Source organism: Bufo bufo, chromosome 3 (genome assembly GCF_905171765.1).
Source record: "Bufo bufo chromosome 3, aBufBuf1.1, whole genome shotgun sequence".
Lineage (NCBI taxonomy): Eukaryota > Metazoa > Chordata > Amphibia > Anura > Bufonidae > Bufo > Bufo bufo.
Genome location: NC_053391.1, coordinates 9544503 through 9563352, shown reverse-complemented (window position 1 = coordinate 9563352; position 18850 = coordinate 9544503). Strand labels below are relative to the sequence as shown.

Here is an 18850-nt window from a genome sequence, read left to right as displayed (position 1 = left end):
AGGAGCTAGGAAATGCAGGTGTATGATTGTTCTATGTGAGCTACTTCCCACCCACAGAAAGGGATGAAAAGTCATTGAGAAAATAAGTCTTAAAATGGTTTTCCTGGATTTTATAACTGATGGTTTTTCCTGTAGATATCTGATCGGTGGGGGTTCGACACCCGCCGATCAGCTATTCGAGAAAGCACTGGTGCTCCTGTGAGTGCCGAAGCCTTCTCCCTGCTCGCCAAGCACATCTCTGTATATCGCATAGAGGCCATACTTGGTATCACACTCAACCCCATTCACTTCTATGGGGCTGAGCTTCACATGTGACTGATGAAGGTGTTGTCATTGGCCTGCGAGCACCACTGCCTTCTCAGACAGGTGATCGGCCGGGGTCCTGGGTGTCAAAAACCCACCGAACAGATACTGATGACCTATCCAGTGAATAATTCTTTAGTTATAAAGTCTCGAAAAACCCTTTAAAATCATTGGATGACCCCTTTAAAGGGGTTCTCTGGGAATTAAGAAAATGAAAATACTTCAGAATTATTTTATTATAACTATATCCCTAAATACCTTTCATTAGTTATAATAACTCCTTTTGTCTAGGGAGCAATTTATAAGGAGAAATCAAATGGCCACTGTCATATTAGTACACACAGAACCTGTCCTAATCCCACAGCAGGACAAGTTACTTGAGAACACTGAGCTAAAGAGCTGCCTCATCCGCCTCTTTTCTCTGCTTGTCAGGGATTATGATCACGAGTACAGTTTAATATGATCTTCAGCTGAATATCTGTAGGAATAGAGTTCATGAGGAGACATGAAGTACAGAGAGGAGGATGGGGATGTAGTAATGAGCAGCATCTCTTGTATGCAGTCCCCAGCAAAGCAGAGAGCAGGATGAGGCAGCTCTTTACCTCAGCGTTCTGAAGTAACTTGTCCTCCTGTGTGATTAGGACAGTATTTATGTGTACTAATAGGACGGCGGCCATTTTATTTCTCCTGATGATTGCTCCTTGGACAAAATGAGCGATTATAACTAATGAAAGGTATTTGGGAATATATTTATAATAAAGTAATATTTAAGTATTTTCATTTTCTTAATTCCTGGAGAACCCCTTTAAGTTTGCTGGACATCTTTTATATCTACCAGCTAAATGTTCTTTTCCTTCTGACTGTTTCCTACAAATGGACACTCAACTCGGCCAAGTGTGCATGTGTTCACAGACCCCTCACCGCCTGCCATGAAGTGATCGGGCCTGTTGAAATCCAACTTTCTATCCTTTTGTTTTGCCTCAGCGTCTGCCATTGGGTAGAGCAGGACACCGTACATCTTCGATAGTCAGCTGGCTCCTCCAAAATCAGTCGGTTTTTCCAATGTTCAGCTCGGTGTATGGGCGTCTTTAGTCTAGTTTTCCAGTGAACTCATAGTATGTGGAAGACGAGGTTAAGCTTCAAGGTTCAGTTTTGCCTTGATCTGATCAAAGGCCCAATCTTTTAAGCTGCCCAAACACTTTAGATGTCATGGAAACTGGGCTTGGCCAAGCATGTAGAGAGGGGAATAAGCCACTGAAAGATTGCTCCTCTCCCATAGGAACTATTGATTGGCCATGTTGAAATCTAGCATCAAGGGGAAATATGGAAATCTCCTTAAACATTACATGGTCGGCAAGTTCCACCAGTTTTAGCCGACTTGTATTTAATATAAAGGTGGAGCTTTAAACCCATCTGCTGTAATAACCTCAGGAGACTTTATACGTATAAAAAAAAATACATAAATTCTCAAACAAATGTGAATTCACAATTCATGGGTGCCGCTATTTGTTTTTTTTACTTTATTTTTCTGTAATCCTTGATGACCACATGAATGGTGATCGTCTTGGATTTTTTATCTTCTCTTTCTGATCAGGCCTCTCAACGTTGATCCCATGATTGTCTCCCTCCATCTTGTTGATCGTCCACTTCCTCTTATCTTCTTCGGGTATAATTGTCCTGTTCCATTTGCCCCGGACCCTCAAGGAGAATGCCTAGAGTGATTGGGTCAAGGATCCACCATATTCACACATCTATCTTGTCAAAGTTTACCCTCTAGCCTGACAGTTGATTGAAGAAGAAAATGTACCCTTGCTTTTGCCACTAGCCTCATCCTCTCACAGAAGGGTCTTTTACAGTGTAACCCGCCAGAATATAGCACACAGTGGGTATTCATTTACGTTGAGATTCTACCTGTGGTCAGTAAAGAGGGTTCCGGGTGTCCTGTCGTGTTTTGGGGTCCAAGCTTTTCAATGTAGTTTTCAGGATGATTATCTCCTTCCATGTTGTCTATGTCCTCTTCTTCCACTTCTTCCTCTAATATTATCCAAGCATAAATGTCTTTTCTCATTTAAAGCGTACCTGAGGTTTTTTTTTTAAGAAGTTTGCATAATGGTTGTGCTTCTTTGTACAGTCAGAACTGTGAAGGAACAGGTCTTTTTTGGGCTTCCTAAAAGTCTTTTTCCTTGTTTCAGCTGCACAGCTAGATGCATTTTACTCAGAAGCAAGGCATCTCCGTTCTGCCAGCACTGTACTGCTGTGACGTCCTTTCGCTTACTTCCCATTATGTTTGCTTTCAGCTCTGGAGCTCACAGAACAGATTAGGAGGGGGAATTCACATTACAGACACACAGGAGGCTCCTATAATCTTCAGAAGTGTAGAAGCAGTGGTTTCATCAGGCTCAGGATCTCCGCTAGCTCTGACGTGCCCCCACTTCCTCTCAGCCGTCTTCTGAGTCTCTGTTTCCAGGAATGGATCTTGCCTGACAACAGGCAGTGGACGCCAAGTTAGGTGGAAGTGAGTCCCCTAGTGGCCTTGATCTTACCGCTTTATTTCAGATGGATGCAGGGAGATTATTATTTTTTTTTTATGAAGTGATTTACAAATTTGCTATTTACACCATTCTGTATTAAATATAATAAAATTGTGTGAAAGTACAAAGACTCTTTAACATTTCACCTTCCATATTAGGTGCGGACCCATTCATTTCAATGGTGCCGCAAAAGATGCGGACAGCACAACGTGTGCTGTCCGCATCCGTTGTTCCGTTCCGCAGCTCCGCAAAAAATATAGAGCATGTCCTATTCTTGACATATGTGGGGTCCGCATACACGGAACACACACGGCCGGTATTCGTGTTTTCCGGATCCACAATTTGCAGACCACAAAACACTTACGGTCGTGTGAATGTAGCCTTACTGTGCTGTGATCACGTGGTCACAGCCACCGACGATCATGTGATCAGGAGCAGAATCGGCAGAGATCAGAGAAACCTGTGCTGTCCATCGTTTAACACCTTGTATGCCACAAAGCCGATTGGTGGCCGCAGGGCTGTGGACTCGGAGTCGAGGAGTCGGAGTCGGAGGCAACTTTGGGTACCTGGAGTCGGAGTCGGCAAAAAATGAACCGACTCCGACTCCTACTAGATTTAAATTGGAATAAAAAAAAAAGAGCAAGTTTAAATGTCCCAATTCACAAAAAGTTATAATTAATTAGCGTATTTTTCGCCCTATAAGATGCATCTGCCCATAAGACGCACCTAGGTTTTTGAGGAGGAAAATAGGAAAAAAAATATTTTGAACCAAAAGGTGTGCTTTTGGTGGGTTTTGAACTAATGGTGGTCTGTGGATGACACTGTTATGGGGGCATCTGTGGATGGCACTGTTATGGGGGCATCTGTGGATGGCACTGTTATGGGGGCATCTGTGGATGGCACTGTTATGGGGGCCTCTGTGGGTGGCACTGTTATGAGGGCATCTGTGGGTGGCACTGTTATGGGGGCATCTGTGGGTGGCACTGTTATGGGGGCATCTGTGGGTGGCACTGTTATTGGGGCATCTGTGAGTGGCACTGTTATGGGGGATCATTGTGGGGGCATCTGTGGATGACACATATATAGCATCTTATCTTATGTGTCATCCACATATCCCCCCCATAACAGTGTCCCTGTGTAGTGAATGGGGGACGGCATCTGTTTCTGTAATGGCAGCGGGGCCCGGTGCCCGCTTCATTCATAAAGTGGGCGCAGCAGGCGCGTGACGTAGTGAGCTGCGCTACGAGCGCCCGCCCGGCCTCCTGACTGCCAAGAAGTTAGTAGTAAGTAGTACAGCGCTAGATTTAAGATGATTGGAATACTCTAACAATACCCACAAGTTAGATATGATTACCGTATACTACAGTGAGCGGGGCCCGGGGTAGTAGAATACAGTGACTGCACCGGGCCCCGCTGCCATTACAGAAACAGATGCCGGCCCCAGCCCCTTCTCCCTCTCAGCCTATTCACCGGACGGTCGCAGCATTCGCCCCCCATAAGACGCACTGCTATTTTTCCCCCACTTTTGCGAAAAATACGGTACTTCTCTACTGTAAGAATACAGGGAGTGCAGAATTATTAGGCAAGTTGTATTTTTGAGGATTAATTTTATTATTGAACAACAACCATGTTCTCAATGAACCCAAAAAACTCATTAATATCAAAGCTGAATATTTTTGGAAGTAGTTTTTAGTTTGTTTTTAGTTTTAGCTATTTTAGGGGGATATCTGTGTGTGCAGGTGACTATTACTGTGCATAATTATTAGGCAACTTAACAAAAAACAAATATATACCCATTTCAATTATTTATTTTTACCAGTAAAATCAATATAACATCTCAACATTCACAAATATACATTTCTGACATTCAAAAACAAAACAAAAACAAATCAGTGACCAATATAGCCACCTTTCTTTGCAAGGACACTCAAAAGCCTGCCATCCATGGATTCTGTCAGTGTTTTGATCTGTTCACCATCAACATTGCGTGCAGCAGCAACCACAGCCTCCCAGACACTGTTCAGAGAGGTGTACTGTTTTCCCTCCTTGTAAATCTCACATTTGATGATGGACCACAGGTTCTCAATGGGGTTCAGATCAGGTGAACAAGGAGGTCATTAGATTTTCTTCTTTTATACCCTTTCTTGCCAGCCACGCTGTGGAGTACTTGGACGCGTGTGATGGAGCATTGTCCTGCATGAAAATCATGTTTTTCTTGAAGGATGCAGACTTCTTCCTGTACCACTGCTTGAAGAAGGTGTCTTCCAGAAACTGGCAGTAGGACTGGGAGTTGAGCTTGACTCCATCCTCAACCCGAAAAGGCCCCACAAGCTCATCTTTGATGATACCAGCCCAAACCAGTACTCCACCTCCACCTTGCTGGCGTCTGAGTCGGACTGGAGCTCTCTGCCCTTTACCAATCCAGCCACGGGCCCATCCATCTGGCCCATCAAGACTCACTCTCATTTCATCAGTCCATAAAACCTTAGAAAAATCAGTCTTGAGATATTTCTTGGCCCAGTCTTGACGTTTCAGCTTGTGTGTCTTGTTCAGTGGTGGTCGTCTTTCAGCCTTTCTTACCTTGGCCATGTCTCTGAGTATTGCACACCTTGTGCTTTTGGGCACTCCAGTGATGTTGCAGCTCTGAAATATGGCCAAACTGGTGGCAAGTGGCATCTTGGCAGCTGCACGCTTGACTTTTCTCAGTTCATGGGCAGTTATTTTGCGCCTTGGTTTTTCCACACGCTTCTTGCGACCCTGTTGACTATTTTGAATGAAACGCTTGATTGTTCGATGATCACGCTTCAGAAGCTTTGCAATTTTAAGACTGCTGCATCCCTCTGCAAGATATCTCACTATTTTTGACTTTTCTGAGCCTGTCAAGTCCTTCTTTTGACCCATTTTGCCAAAGGAAAGGAAGTTGCCTAATAATTATGCACACCTAATATAGGGTGTTGATGTCATTAGACCACACCCCTTCTCATTACAGAGATGCACATCACCTAATATGCTTAATTGGTAGTAGGCTTTCGAGCCTATACAGCTTGGAGTAAGACAACATGCATAAAGAGGATGATGTGGTCAAAATACTCATTTGCCTAATAATTCTGCACGCAGTGTAAAGGCCAATGCATGCAGTGCGTCACGTTACCGCAAAATGAACACGTTAAGTGACCGTGAAGAAGCTTTTCATATGCTTCACTATATGGCACGCAACGCACAGTTAAGGAGCGGCAATACTTCTACTTTCCATTGTGTTGTGTTCCGCTGTTACAGGGAACGCAGCGCCCATGGGTAACTTCGCCTCTCACTGATAACTGATCAAGTAGATATGTTTTTTGCAGGACGAGACCAAAAACTGAGGAGTTTGAGTCGGACCATTTATCTACCGACTCCACAGCGCTGGGTGGCCGCCATCAATACCAATACCTTGGACCTTTGGTCTAGGATGCCTGTTTAGGACGTACTAAGCCATAGTACACAGGCACATGCACCTAGATTGGGTTTAGGGTTACTTTGCAGCCATGTTATTGTGTAAAATAATGAGAAATGGACTTAAATCTTATTATGGAATAAAAAATAAATAAAAATAGTGAAAACTATGAAAAAAAAAAAAAAGGCCAACACAATTTTTTTTATACATGTAGGGCATTTTATATAATTATATAATAGTTACAATAAAACAGACAATACACATACAGTATTACACAGCATAACTGGAACAATCTCATCCAAAATGTCAAAATTATTGGTTTAAGTGATTATTTTATGGCATAAAAAATAAGAAAAAAAAGTTCCTCCTAAATACAAATAAATCACAATCATATAATTCAACCCAAAAATGGTACCTAATAATAATTAAAAAAATTGCCCCGCAAGAAAATCGAGGCCTCATATAAGCACATTGAACAAAAATTTTAATAGTTTTGACCACCAGAATGCCCAGAGGCAAAAAAATAATAATTTAAAATTATTTTGCCCATTAAAGGGTTTCCGTCACGAAGCATTTTTCATTTTTTAAACCAGCACCTGGATCTGAATACTTTTATAATTGGATGTAAATAACAATGTAGTATATCCAGTGAGCTATTCAATAAAATGTATCTGCACTGCGCCACCTGCTGTTTGTTCTTGTCATTATTTTTGGTCTGTCCAGCTGGTCGACCGCGCTCAGTTTACATCTTCAAGTGCCGCCAGCCATATGTTCTGTTAGAAGCTGTGGCAGTTACAGGGAGAGAGCTGCAGCAGAAAGGACACGCCCCCTGAGCTGCCAGCTTGAAATAAATCTAGCAGAGCAATTGGAGCAATGAATGGGGAGATCTCTGGATCCATGTGAGGTCCAGGGCTGGCTTTGTTAGAGATTGTCCTGTGCTATATGATGTCTGATTTTTTTATTTCGATCATAGGATTGCCAGTAGTAGGCCGGTCCTTACTGGGTTATCCACAGTCAATTCTGACCTCCTGCGTCCAAACTAGAAATCCGTCCTGTAATGCCCATGAAGAGCAGAAAATACTGTAAACTGGATAATACTCGGATTTTATGGTCCCCTCTCATTCTGAGATCTTCCGATCTTGTCCTCCCAGGTTCCTGTTTGTCTCGTATATCTTGACTACTCATTGTAGAAAGCTTCTAGAACTTCTATGTCTTCAACATCCCCTCAAACCTCATCTAAATTCACATCAGTAAAATGAACACCCAAGAGCGCTCCCAGAAGGGGAAGGACCCTGATTCCCTCACCAGTCTACCTTCCCTTTGGGTTCCGAGTCTGTGAATTGCTTGGTTCCAGTAAATGTGAATTCGATTCTCACCTTTAAGTGTTACTTTTCCTGGAGGAGCTCAATGAGCTTGGCTCTCAGACTACAAGGTCCCCCTCACGGTGGGGTGTCCCTGTTGGGAGTTTCGGGGGTGCTAAGTGTTGTTAATAGCTCTGTGCACGATGGATTTACAGACTATTTCTAGGACTACTGGTCCACTAATGAGTAGGATCCTCTGATAGGCGGCCGGGATTAGTAGCGGGATCCTAAGTCAGGAATGCACCGCCAGAAACGTAAGAATGAAATTCTTATAAAACAGTATTTTTATTGCTTTTTTTTTTTTTTGCCACGTCTGCCATCACTTTTCCCCCCTCTGAGTTTTGCATAATCATTGCGTTAGCAAGGCCTAAAAAGCGAAGTGATAAAACATGCAGTAACAGAAGCATTAATTTGTCAAATCATTTATGTCAGGGAAAAAATTGGAATTAAAGAGATAACCTTTATTGGCTAATTGAGCAGATTTCAGCGGCAAGCCTCTGAGACTTCACTGGTGTCTGGAAGGAGAAGACCTGAGGAGTCTCGAAAGCTTTCTTATGAAATCCGCTTAGTTAACCTATAAAATTGACCGGAAAGTTCTGGGGATTTTTTTTTCTTATGCTCATCAGCGATGGACGAGATGCAACCTCTGCTGGTGATAGCGTTGGGAGGGTGTCAGTGAACTATCCGTGGTTGTCCTGTATGAGATCTATCAGAGGCATTGCCCCCAGCCCCAGTACAAAATATGTCCCCCATTTACCACCCTCTGTCCTCCTGTGGTAGAGGGAGGCTTGGGCCTCAATATGCTTGTTTCACATTTGCCAATCCAGCAGGCTGTTCCATCAGGGATGCAGTCCAGCTTCATTAAAGTGGTTGTCTGGGGTCATAGCTGATCCCGGATATACCCACATTTTCACCCAGGCAGCCCGCTTGTTATGAGCATCGGAGCATTTCAAAGGCATTTTCAGGAGATCCAATGACGTACCGGGCTCTCCATAGGGACTGCCAGTCGGAGGCTTCCGCCCAGAAGTGAGCCCCTGTGACGTCATCGGCTAAACGGCTAAATCCTGCCCATCAGAGCCGGTGACTTCACCAGGCCTAGCAGTGTAAACAAACAAAGCCCGTGCCCTACGCGATCCGGCGCAGGGCAAGGGAGAGCATCATGCTCCGATGCTCATTACAGGTGGGTGAAAATGTGGGTAGGTCCGGGTTCAGCTCTGAACCCGGACAACCCCTTTAACTATAATGGGGTCCAACAGTGACCTGGCCACGATACGGGAAACATGCCGGCCATCGGCCTCATAAATACCTTTTTGTCCGGCCGTTTCCTGGCATTTTATGCCGGAACATGCAGCTGGCAGTGTGAAACAAACGTTAGGCGTCTGGACCCATTGTAACTGGGTGAAAATATTCTCCCATCTACAGTGTTCCAACCCTACATTAGGGGGCCTGAAAAAGACCCAAATATGGGTGAAAACATTGACTATGGGAGCAGATAAAGATACACATATTTAAATTGCAAAGATAAGAGTGCGGATATAAATCTATTATTCATATCTAATTTTCTATCAATCCATCAATCTCTCTCATATCTATCTATCTCATATCTATTTACTCTTGGATTACCAAAGAGGGTCGCTTATATTTTTTTGTGTAAAAGTGACTTTTGCATGTATCTGTACACACCAATGTTTTTTTAAATTGTACATTATCGCAAAATGGAAATTTTAAAGTTTCATAGGTGCAAATAGCAACAGATCGTGTCCGATCGGAAGTAATATAGCCAGTGTATTGAAGTGGATGTGTCCTGTGTAAGGCCCCGTATTACAGTAGGATGGATCTCCTGTCATCCAGAAGGGCACGATAGTGATGACTGAATACAGCGGACTACGACTTCTGGGTCCAGTGAATTCTCAATGGCAGCGCCCCCGCCCCTAGTGCAGCAGATTCTGCTGACAGATCTGTTGAAGATGCCCTCAATCAGGGCTGATTATGTTTGCTCTACTGCTCCAAATTAATAGTAACCCAAGGGTTTTACGTGCACGGAAGAAAATAACTGTGACACACACACTGGGGTCAAAGCAAATTCTCATTTATTACAGGAAGTGAAGCAGGTTATATAGACATCAGGAGGCCTTCCCCCTGAGGCTCGTGGCATTGTTACATTGGCTAAAATATGAAAATAAGAAAAGAGATAACACTTGGCATCTGCGCACTGTGCATTGTTTTACTAACTGTCGTATGTGAACTATGTAAATATCTAGCTGTAAGCGCCATCTTGTAATGGAGTCTTCACTAACAGCATACAGGTGAAACTCGAAAAATTAGAATATCGTGCAAAAGTCCATTTATTTCAGTAATGCAAATTAAAAAGGAATTGCATTAGTGCAGCTTAAAATTAGAATTTTGTGAAAAGGTTCAATATTCTAGGCTCAAAGTGTCACACTCTAGTCTGCTAATTAATCCATACCCCCTTTGCAAAGGATACCTCAAAATTGAGACTTTGGGGTTTCATAAGCGGTAAGCCATAATCATCCAAATTATAACAAATAAAGGCTTGAAATATCTCGCTCTGCCTGTAATGAGTCTCATATGTTAGTTTCACCTTTTATGTTGCATTACTGAAATAAATGAACATTGCACAATATTCTATTTTTTTCGAGTTTCACCTGTATATGACGTAGTAAGGAGGCGTGTCATTTTGGGTAGGATGGAACCTTCATGCTCCGGAGAAGATAAGGCGTTGTCTGAGAGCTGGAGTATATGGGAGCTTTCCTAGCTGATTCAAAGATGATGGCCACCTCTCTATCAATCCCCCCTTGGACCTCATTCTTTACCTAATGAAAGTCTAGCACATCTGTCCCAGTGCTCCAACATCCTCTTCACCAGCTTCCATGACAACCTATCCTAATGTATAGCCTCCCATGACACTGGACTTGACCAAAGAAAAGTCAGATGTCTGTCCCTATGGTTGATGATCTCCAGGTGGTATCGAAGGCGGGGGGTGGGACCTTGTCTCCCATCCTCATGTAGGTCTCCCATGATCATCTCCGGGGGAGCCTCAGCTATGACTTTGAACAGAAGCCTCCTAAAGCTGGGGATGACACAACAAACAATTGACGCAAACAGCAGAATTAAAGATAAATTCAGGAATAGGAAGTAAGCCCTTTTAGGACATTCATGACCTGGTCATTGATTATTGTGAACATAAGAACTATTAATGCTGAGAATCCTTGAGCAATCGGACTTTAGCAACTTTGTTCGTCCTTTTGCACAACTTTTCTCCAACCCAGAAACCCATTTTTATTATCTCAATAAGAATCCATATTCTTTTAGTCAGGATCAGCAGTCACACAAGGGGGAACAAGAAACATCTTTTCAAGTCTCCCAACTCAACACTTTCTTGAAATGACTTGAATTAGGCTTTCCTTCGAGCTTCACTGATGTGCTTGTGGTCAACAACACTTGGATTGGACCATCAAACCAGGATTTGAGGACTTTTCGAAAGTGTCTTTTTACCACCACCCAATCTCCAGACACAAGTGGATGGGTTTCTGGTGCTTTATCAAGATCTGGAAGTGAAGCAAAAACTCGAGAGTGTATTTTAGTCAAATGCTTGTGCAAACTGATCACATAATCTGTCGGACAACCATGTTGCATCTGGAGCTGCTGTGGGAAATACAATCCTGTCCTAGGGCCTGACCCAAAAAGGACCTTATAGGGACTAAGGCCTGTCTTACAGTTAGGGGTATACCTTACTGAAAAGAGGGCCACCAGCAGGCACTGTTCATGGCTTTTTGAATCTTTACCTTTAGTGTCCCGTTCAGTTCTTTTTTTCCTACCCTACCGCTGCTTTGTGGATGGTACGAAGCATGTAAGGCCTGTTCTACACCCAAAACCTTCATCATCTCCTGCATCACTTCCCCTGTGAAGTGAACACCTCTGTCACTTTCAATGGTCTCAGGTACCCCATACCTGCATACAACTTCGGCCATAATCTTCTTTGCTGTGGTCTTAGCTACCGGGTATGCTTCTGGCCATCCTGAAAACAAATCATGACATACTCATACATGCCCACCTTGGGTAGCTGAATGTAGTCTGCAAGTTGAAACGGATACAAAGGGCAAGACGTGTGTTTCTGGGGTACCTTAACCACCCTGCCGATGTTGTTCTGGGCACAAATCATACATCCTTGAGTATATCTGGCTGCTACAGTGCTGAACCCTGGGGCACACCGTGTACTAAATCACACACAGCAGCTTCTGACTGGTGCGTCACCCCATAGGTTGCCTGTGCCATCGTGGATTAGAGGGACCTGGGAAGCCAGAGTTTCCCTTGGAACTGTTTTAGGCCTTCCCCATTTGCAGACCCCCTTTTTTCATCCACTAGTCCCTTTCCACCTTCTCCACCTGGTTCTGTAAGGTCTTAAGAACTTCCAGCAAGACAGGAGGAGTTATTTCAGGGACCTGAGCTGTGTCCACTAAGGCAGGGGTCTGCCTTGGCAGCCATTGTTGTCTCCTGATCTGCGTTGGCTTTTCCCTTTGCCTCCTCTGAGTCTGTTTTACAGTAACCTTTGTTTTTATCACTGCCACCGAAGTAGGCGACATGAGGGCTTCCATCAGAGACCTCACCGCTTCCCCATTTTAATGGGTTTACCTGAAACGGTCAGGAAGTCTCTGGGCCTATAGTCATGGGCTATACCTGGAATCAGCGTAAATGTTGGCTGCTTTTTTCCTCTGCGTATCTGCAAGCCATCTCCAGAGCCCTTAGCTCTGCTTCTTGGGCAGACATGTGTGGTGGTAAGGACTATGCTTTCTAGTGTCATGTTTAGTCACCACTGCCCAACCTGTGTAGTACCTGCCATCCTGACCATACCTCGATCCATCCACAACAAAGAGCACATGATCTGGATTATCTAATGACTGATTTACCTCCCGCTGTCTCTCGTGACATCATCTGCAAACAGTCATGAGCCTCTTCCTCTGGGACCAGAGGAAGAGGTAACAGTAATGCAGGTAACAGTTACCTGAAGGTAACAGTAATGCAGCAAAACTGAAGTTCCCCCCCCCCCCTTCTTTACCTTGCAGCCATGATCAGCTAAAAAAGGACAAGCGTGTCATGGCTGCAGTAAACCTACTGGGCGAGTTCTGGGCTCCCTGCAGCAGTACCACCCAGGTATCCTGTTTACCCTCACGTGTGAAGGCAAACCGGATCCCTGGGTGGTACTACTCCAGTGAATTCTCGATGGCCCCCAGTGCAGCAGATTCTGCTGACAGATCCACTCAGAAAGGGACCGAAGGATCAAAAGTAGGGACTGTCCGGCCAAGAGGGACATATGGGAGGTCATGTCTGCTACTCCATATGGAAGCCTCTGATAGTATGGAACGGCACAGTCTTGCTGGATTAGCAGTTCAGTGTTGATACCCCCGAGCCTTACAATTCCTCCCGGGTGTTTGGCTTTCCCTCCTGCTCTGCATCGGTCTCAGATTTGCGCCTGCGCTGCATTATACCGTGTCCTTGTAGTCGGGGTCTGTGATCTGGCTGCTGACACCTGGACACATCTCTCTCACCTTGGCACATAATAAATGATAAGTCTCCTGGAGACGGCCTCCTCCTCCTCCAGCCTGGGCACGCAGCCGGCCACATTTTGTGTTGACATCACCTGCTCTGCGTTTTTGTTTGGACTGCGGCTGCCAGATGAATATATGTTGATATGTATACATAAGAGTCCGCTCCCACACCCAAATCCATATCTAGGTATGATGAAACCCCAGCGTGTCCTGTGCACGGCCTCTAAATGTACGTCTCCTCTCTTTATAGAAAGAATAAGGAGCGATAGAAAGTTCTGCTGCTGCAGCTTCAGACCCTCAGCACCTCGGCAGGTAAGTGCCCCCTCTTATCTATAGCCATAGCTAAGTGCTAGGTCTACAGAGCCGGTAATACGCTCGGGATTCAAAGGGGATTTGTATAATGCATTTTATCTTTTATATTGTATTTATTTCCTTTTTAAATTATTTCTATGATTTATTTTGATTATATTGTATTTATTTACTTTTTATTTGTTTATTTTTTTATTTATAATGGGAGATTTTTTGCTACAGAATTTCGACTTTTTGTATCCTCACACAGGAGCAAAAGAGCGATTAGGCATTATGTGATTATTGCGACATTTTGCAGGAGGCAGTAAAATTGTACATTTTCCATTGTAACGTTGTAGATAAGCAGCAAATATTTCTCTATCATTGTTCAGTTTGTAGCTCTGCGCCATTACTGTGATCAGTGCTTAGTTGCAATGTTGATTGGAGTCGGGGGTTGCCCGTGCTCCGCCCCCCTGTCTTATCAGAGGCAGGGGTTGCTGCTGTACCCTGCCTCTCCACCTCCATGCTTTACACTGCAGCTTTACTTGTTTGCACTGGCTGCTGTCGTTTAGAAGAAGTTCATTTGGAAGTCACTGCATCGATAGTTACAGACTTCCAGGATCCATAAGTCAGCTGGAAGCAATGTAATGGGTTTGTCCGATCAGCTCTTCCTGTGTCCACTTGCTGTGCCCACAACCGTCCCAGCCAAATCCTGATGCTGGACCCATGGCGATCTGCTGATCGCTGGGGCAGCTTTCCACTGAGGACGACTTCACTTGCTGAGGTAAATCATGAGCCGATACATGGGATTGCCCACCTTACAGCATGCCCACTCCTCGTTCAGCTTGGCATGGGCACTGCCATCTTGTACGGTGTGAGGCTCGGTCCATGAGATGAATATTGTTCTGTAAACACAGAACTGTAGAAAACACGTCAAGCCTCCTGTGCGGACCCCCGCTGTGGTCTCCGTGTACAATGGGGGTATTTTTAGTTGCAGTTAAAACGTGTGATTACAATGTAACCGTTATTTGTGACAAATTATCTAAATAACGAATCCAAGTATCTTATTTACCCCATAGTTACGGTACCTATTATATATCATCTCCTATGTATTATCTGCTTCACATCTAACTGGAGTACTGTAAATGTCCTATCTGTCTGTCTGTCTGTCTATCTATCTATCATCTTTATTTCTCATGTCTATCTGTCTGTCTATCTATCTGTCTGTCTGTCTGTCTATCTGTCATCTTTCTTTCTCATGTCTGGCTGACCTATATCTATCATTTTTGTCTCTCTCTTTCTCATATATATATAGTAAATATTGGCAAAAAGAAGAGAAGGCGCTCATAGTGTGAGTAAGTCAAAAAAATAGTGCCTTCGCAAAAGGGAGGTGGTTTGCTCACCTATTCGGGTTGCACCAATATGGGTGCAACCACAATAAAGGCTGGGTGGAGATAGTTGTTGGTTGGTGCAGCCGGACTTGTCCAATAATCTTGGGCGGGAGCCAAACCGCCGGTCGGGTAAACAGTACTGCTGAAGAAACGCTGGACCATAGGAGTCAAGCAAACGTGTGGACAACACAGGGCGCAAGATCAGGTGTCAAGTGAATATAAATGTATTCAAGGGCAACGCGTTTCGGGGTACATGAGACCCCTTTTTCAAGTCTGGACTTGAACAGCTGAATGGAGGACGCGGCCGCTGCTTGCTGGCACGTGAAGCATTCGATTCGCTGTATGGTCACCGCGTCCTCCATTCAGCTGTTCACGTCAGACTCGATAAAGGGGTCTGATGTACCGCGTTGTACTTGAATACATTTATATTCACTTGACACCTGGTTGTGATCTTGCGCCCTGTGTTGTCCACACGTTTGCTTGACTCCTATGGTCCAGTGTTTCTTCAGCACATATATATACAGTGCCTTGCAAAAGTATTCACCCCCCTTGACTTTTTTTGTATTTTGGTGCCTCACAACCTGGAATTAACATGGATTGTTTGAGGATTGGATTGAGATCTGGGCTTTGACTCAAGTGTTGCTTTAGCCGTGTGTTTGGGGTCATTGTCCTGCTGGAAGGTGAGCCTCCGTCCTAGCCTCAGATCACGCACAGAGTGGGGCAGGTTCTGCTGAAGGATATCCCTGTATTTAGCACCATCCATCTCTCCCTACCCTCTGAGCAGTTTCCCAGTCCCCCCAGTATGATGCTGCCACCACCAGGTCTCACTGTGGGGATGGTGTACTTTGGGTGATGTGATGTGTAGGGTTTGCACCAGACATAGCGTTTTCTTTGGTGGCCGAAAAGTTCCATTTCAGTCTCCTCAGACCGGAGCCCCTTCCTCCATACATTTTCGGAGTCTCCCACAGGCCTTTTTGCAAACTCACAACGCGCCTTATTGTTTCTAGCTGACAGTAATGGCTTTCTTCTGACCACTCTGCCATAAAGCCCAACTCTATGGAGCGTGCGGCTTATTGTCGTCCTATGTACAGATCCTCCAGTCTCTGCTGTGGAACTCTGCAGCTCCTCCAGGGTTACCTCAGGTCTCTGTGCTGCCTCTCTGATTGATGCCCTCCTTGCCCGGTCCGGCAGTTTTGGTGGGCGGCCGTCTCTTGGCAGGTTTGCTTTTGTGCCATGTTCTTTCCACTTGGTTATTATAGATTTGATGGAGCTCCTGGGGATCATAAAAGATCTGGATATTTTTTTTATAACCTAACCCTGACTTGTACTACATTGTCCCTTACTTGTTTGGAGAGTTCCTTGGTCTTCATGGCAGTGTTTGGTTAGTGATGCCTCTTGCTTAGGTGTTGCAGCCTCTGGTGTGTATATGTAATGACAGATCATGTGACACTTAGATTGCACACAGGTGACATCATTTCACTAATTATGTGACTTCTGAAGGTAATTGGTTGCACCAGAGCTTTTTATGGGCTTCCTAACAAAGGGGGTGAATACATACGCACAGGACAATTTTCTGTTTTCTATTTGTAAACAATAGTTTTATTTATATATTTTTCTCATTTCACTTCACCGACTTAGACTATTGTTCTGATCCATCACATAGAATTCTGATTAACAAAACATTGAACTTAAGGCTGTAATGTAACAAAATACGAAAAATGTCAAGGGGGGTGAATACTTTTGCAAGGCACTGTATATATAGATAGATATGGGCTTCTTGGTTCTGGTTCTGTTGGGTCAGAGCTGACACCCCCCTGTATTATGGAGGTCTCCTGTAACCTTCCTCCGCTTCAGCTTCTTGGTCATTTTCTGTCTGATCTGACTTCTCATCCATAAAGAACAGAACATGTAGGCGGCTTCTTTTCTTGACTTGTTTTTTTTAGACCCCTTGGTGCAGCAAGACAATAAAATATAAGAGGTCCGCTCAGGACGACGGTCCACGGCGCCAGCTTTGCCCGGTTAGGGGGCCGCCTCTCTGGACACCTTGCAGCCATTCCTCCCGGGTTCAGGCCACATTCCCTTTCCTTGAAGAGGCGCCTGTTGAAATAATTCATTTGCGCTCGGTGTTTTGAACGCATACATTAATATTAATATATTTTAGAAGGAGACAGGTTGTACTTTACTTTGGTCGGAATCCGTAATATAAACATTGTCAGCTACGAGAGGGATCGCATTAACCCTTCGCTCACACGGCGGGGCCGCACATTGTCTCTCTGTGGTTTGCAGAGCTTTGGCTCGTCCTGTCAGTGGGGTGGTGGCAATTGGGGAAGGGGGAAGGGGGGGGTGTTTCGCCGTCTGCCTGCATTGCTAATTTCTCCCTGGGTATGGCAATGCACAGAAATGACTCTGTTTGGAGTTGGCCTGATTACCTATTAGTATAACCTATAATTGTAAGATGAATATATCTCGTAACAGATTTTCAAATTAAAATGAGCATGCTCCCTGCGTCCCTCGAGGCATTTAATCACGGGGAAAGTGCAGTAAATGGACAAGATTCATTATCTATTCAGGGCATGATTATTATTAGCTATTTTACATTCACGCACATTTTCATTGCACCTTGCTGGTGCCTTTTAAGGATGCACCGGAGTTTGGCAAGCGGGATTATGTTTAGTCTCTGGAAAATGTAGATTGTATTTAATAGGCAGAGCTCAGATCCTCTCCCAAACTTAATATGCCATTAAAGCCGCGTTACAGAGGGGTAGGAGGGGGGTCCCTTGGCAGCTGTATGGTCCTGTTATCTAAATTGATGGGTGAAATGAAGCAGCACATCTAGGGATGCAAGCGCTGGCAGTGCCAAGTGCTAAACCCCTAAATCAGTCCGCCATGTAGTTGAGGCTGCTATTATCAGAGGTCTCTAATGCTTTCCTATGTGCATTGCGTATTCTACAGGAAATCGGTAGAAAAATGTGTCGCACAACTTACTGTATGAATATATCGCTCCATCCCCACCCAAATATTAAAAAATACAGATGTGGCCTTCTTTTTACCTTCCCTCTTGGCTTCACATATCCTGAGATGAGAGGAGTGAGACGACCAGCCTTTGCGATATTCTGTCAGGAGATGTTTACAATAAACATGTCTATGAGTGGCCACCCAGTGGTTGGAAAGTGAATTACAGCCTGCCTCAATATAGGTCATCAGTAGGTGATTGGTGGGGGTCTGACACCCGGGGGCTCCTGTGAGCGCTGCTGCCTTCTCTCTGCTCACCAAGCACAGCGCCGGTACATTAAATAGCGGCTGTGCTTGATATCGCAGCTCAGCCCCATTCACTTCAGTGGGGCTGAGCTGCGCCTAGACCATGTGACCGATAAACATGATGTCACTTGACCTAGGCAAAGCAGCGATAAGGCCGCGGCTCTAATGCGAGCACTGGTGCCTTCTCAAAACAGCTGATTGGCGGGGTCCCATGATCACATACGATGATCTATACAGATGATAGGTCATCAGTTAAAATATCTCAGAAAACCTCTTCAAAGGGAGTCTGTCAGCAGTTTTGAGCATGCTAAACTGCTGACAGCACTAGTTAGATAGTGAGGAGAGCAGGACAAACATACCTTTTTGTGGAGGTTTTCTCATTAGGAGTAGTGTGAACATTAAGTTTTATTCTACCAGATTCTTATATAGCAAGTGCCCAGGAAGTGGAGCTACACTGTGAAGTACTTCACAGGCCCTCCCCTCTGCGCTGAGTGACAGCTGTAGCTGTCTTCTGGTTGGATACTACAGCTATCTCTGAGGGGAGGGGCTGTGAAGCAGCTCAATGCAGAGAATGTTTAAAATGGAGCTCCACCTCCTGGACACTTGCAAATAGACAATATAGCAGAATAAAAGTTCATGTTCCCACCACTCTTGATCAGAAAAGCTCCGACCGCTTTAAGAAACCCTTCGAGAGAGGAACTATTGAAACAGTTGTATC

The 18850-nt window shown here is 44.6% G+C and overlaps 1 protein-coding gene across 9 annotated transcripts in view; it reads left to right on the top strand.

Annotated features, from left to right (window-relative positions):
* ZBTB20 (zinc finger and BTB domain containing 20) overlaps window positions 1–18850 on the top strand; it is a 665609-nt gene that overhangs the window by 133335 nt on the left and 513424 nt on the right. For all 9 annotated transcript variants that reach the window (XR_005777403.1, XM_040422894.1, XM_040422895.1 and 6 more), the window contains one exon: window positions 13446–13507. The gene's annotated coding sequence lies outside the window, so the exon portion shown is untranslated. The remainder of the gene's footprint in view (window positions 1–13445; window positions 13508–18850) is intronic.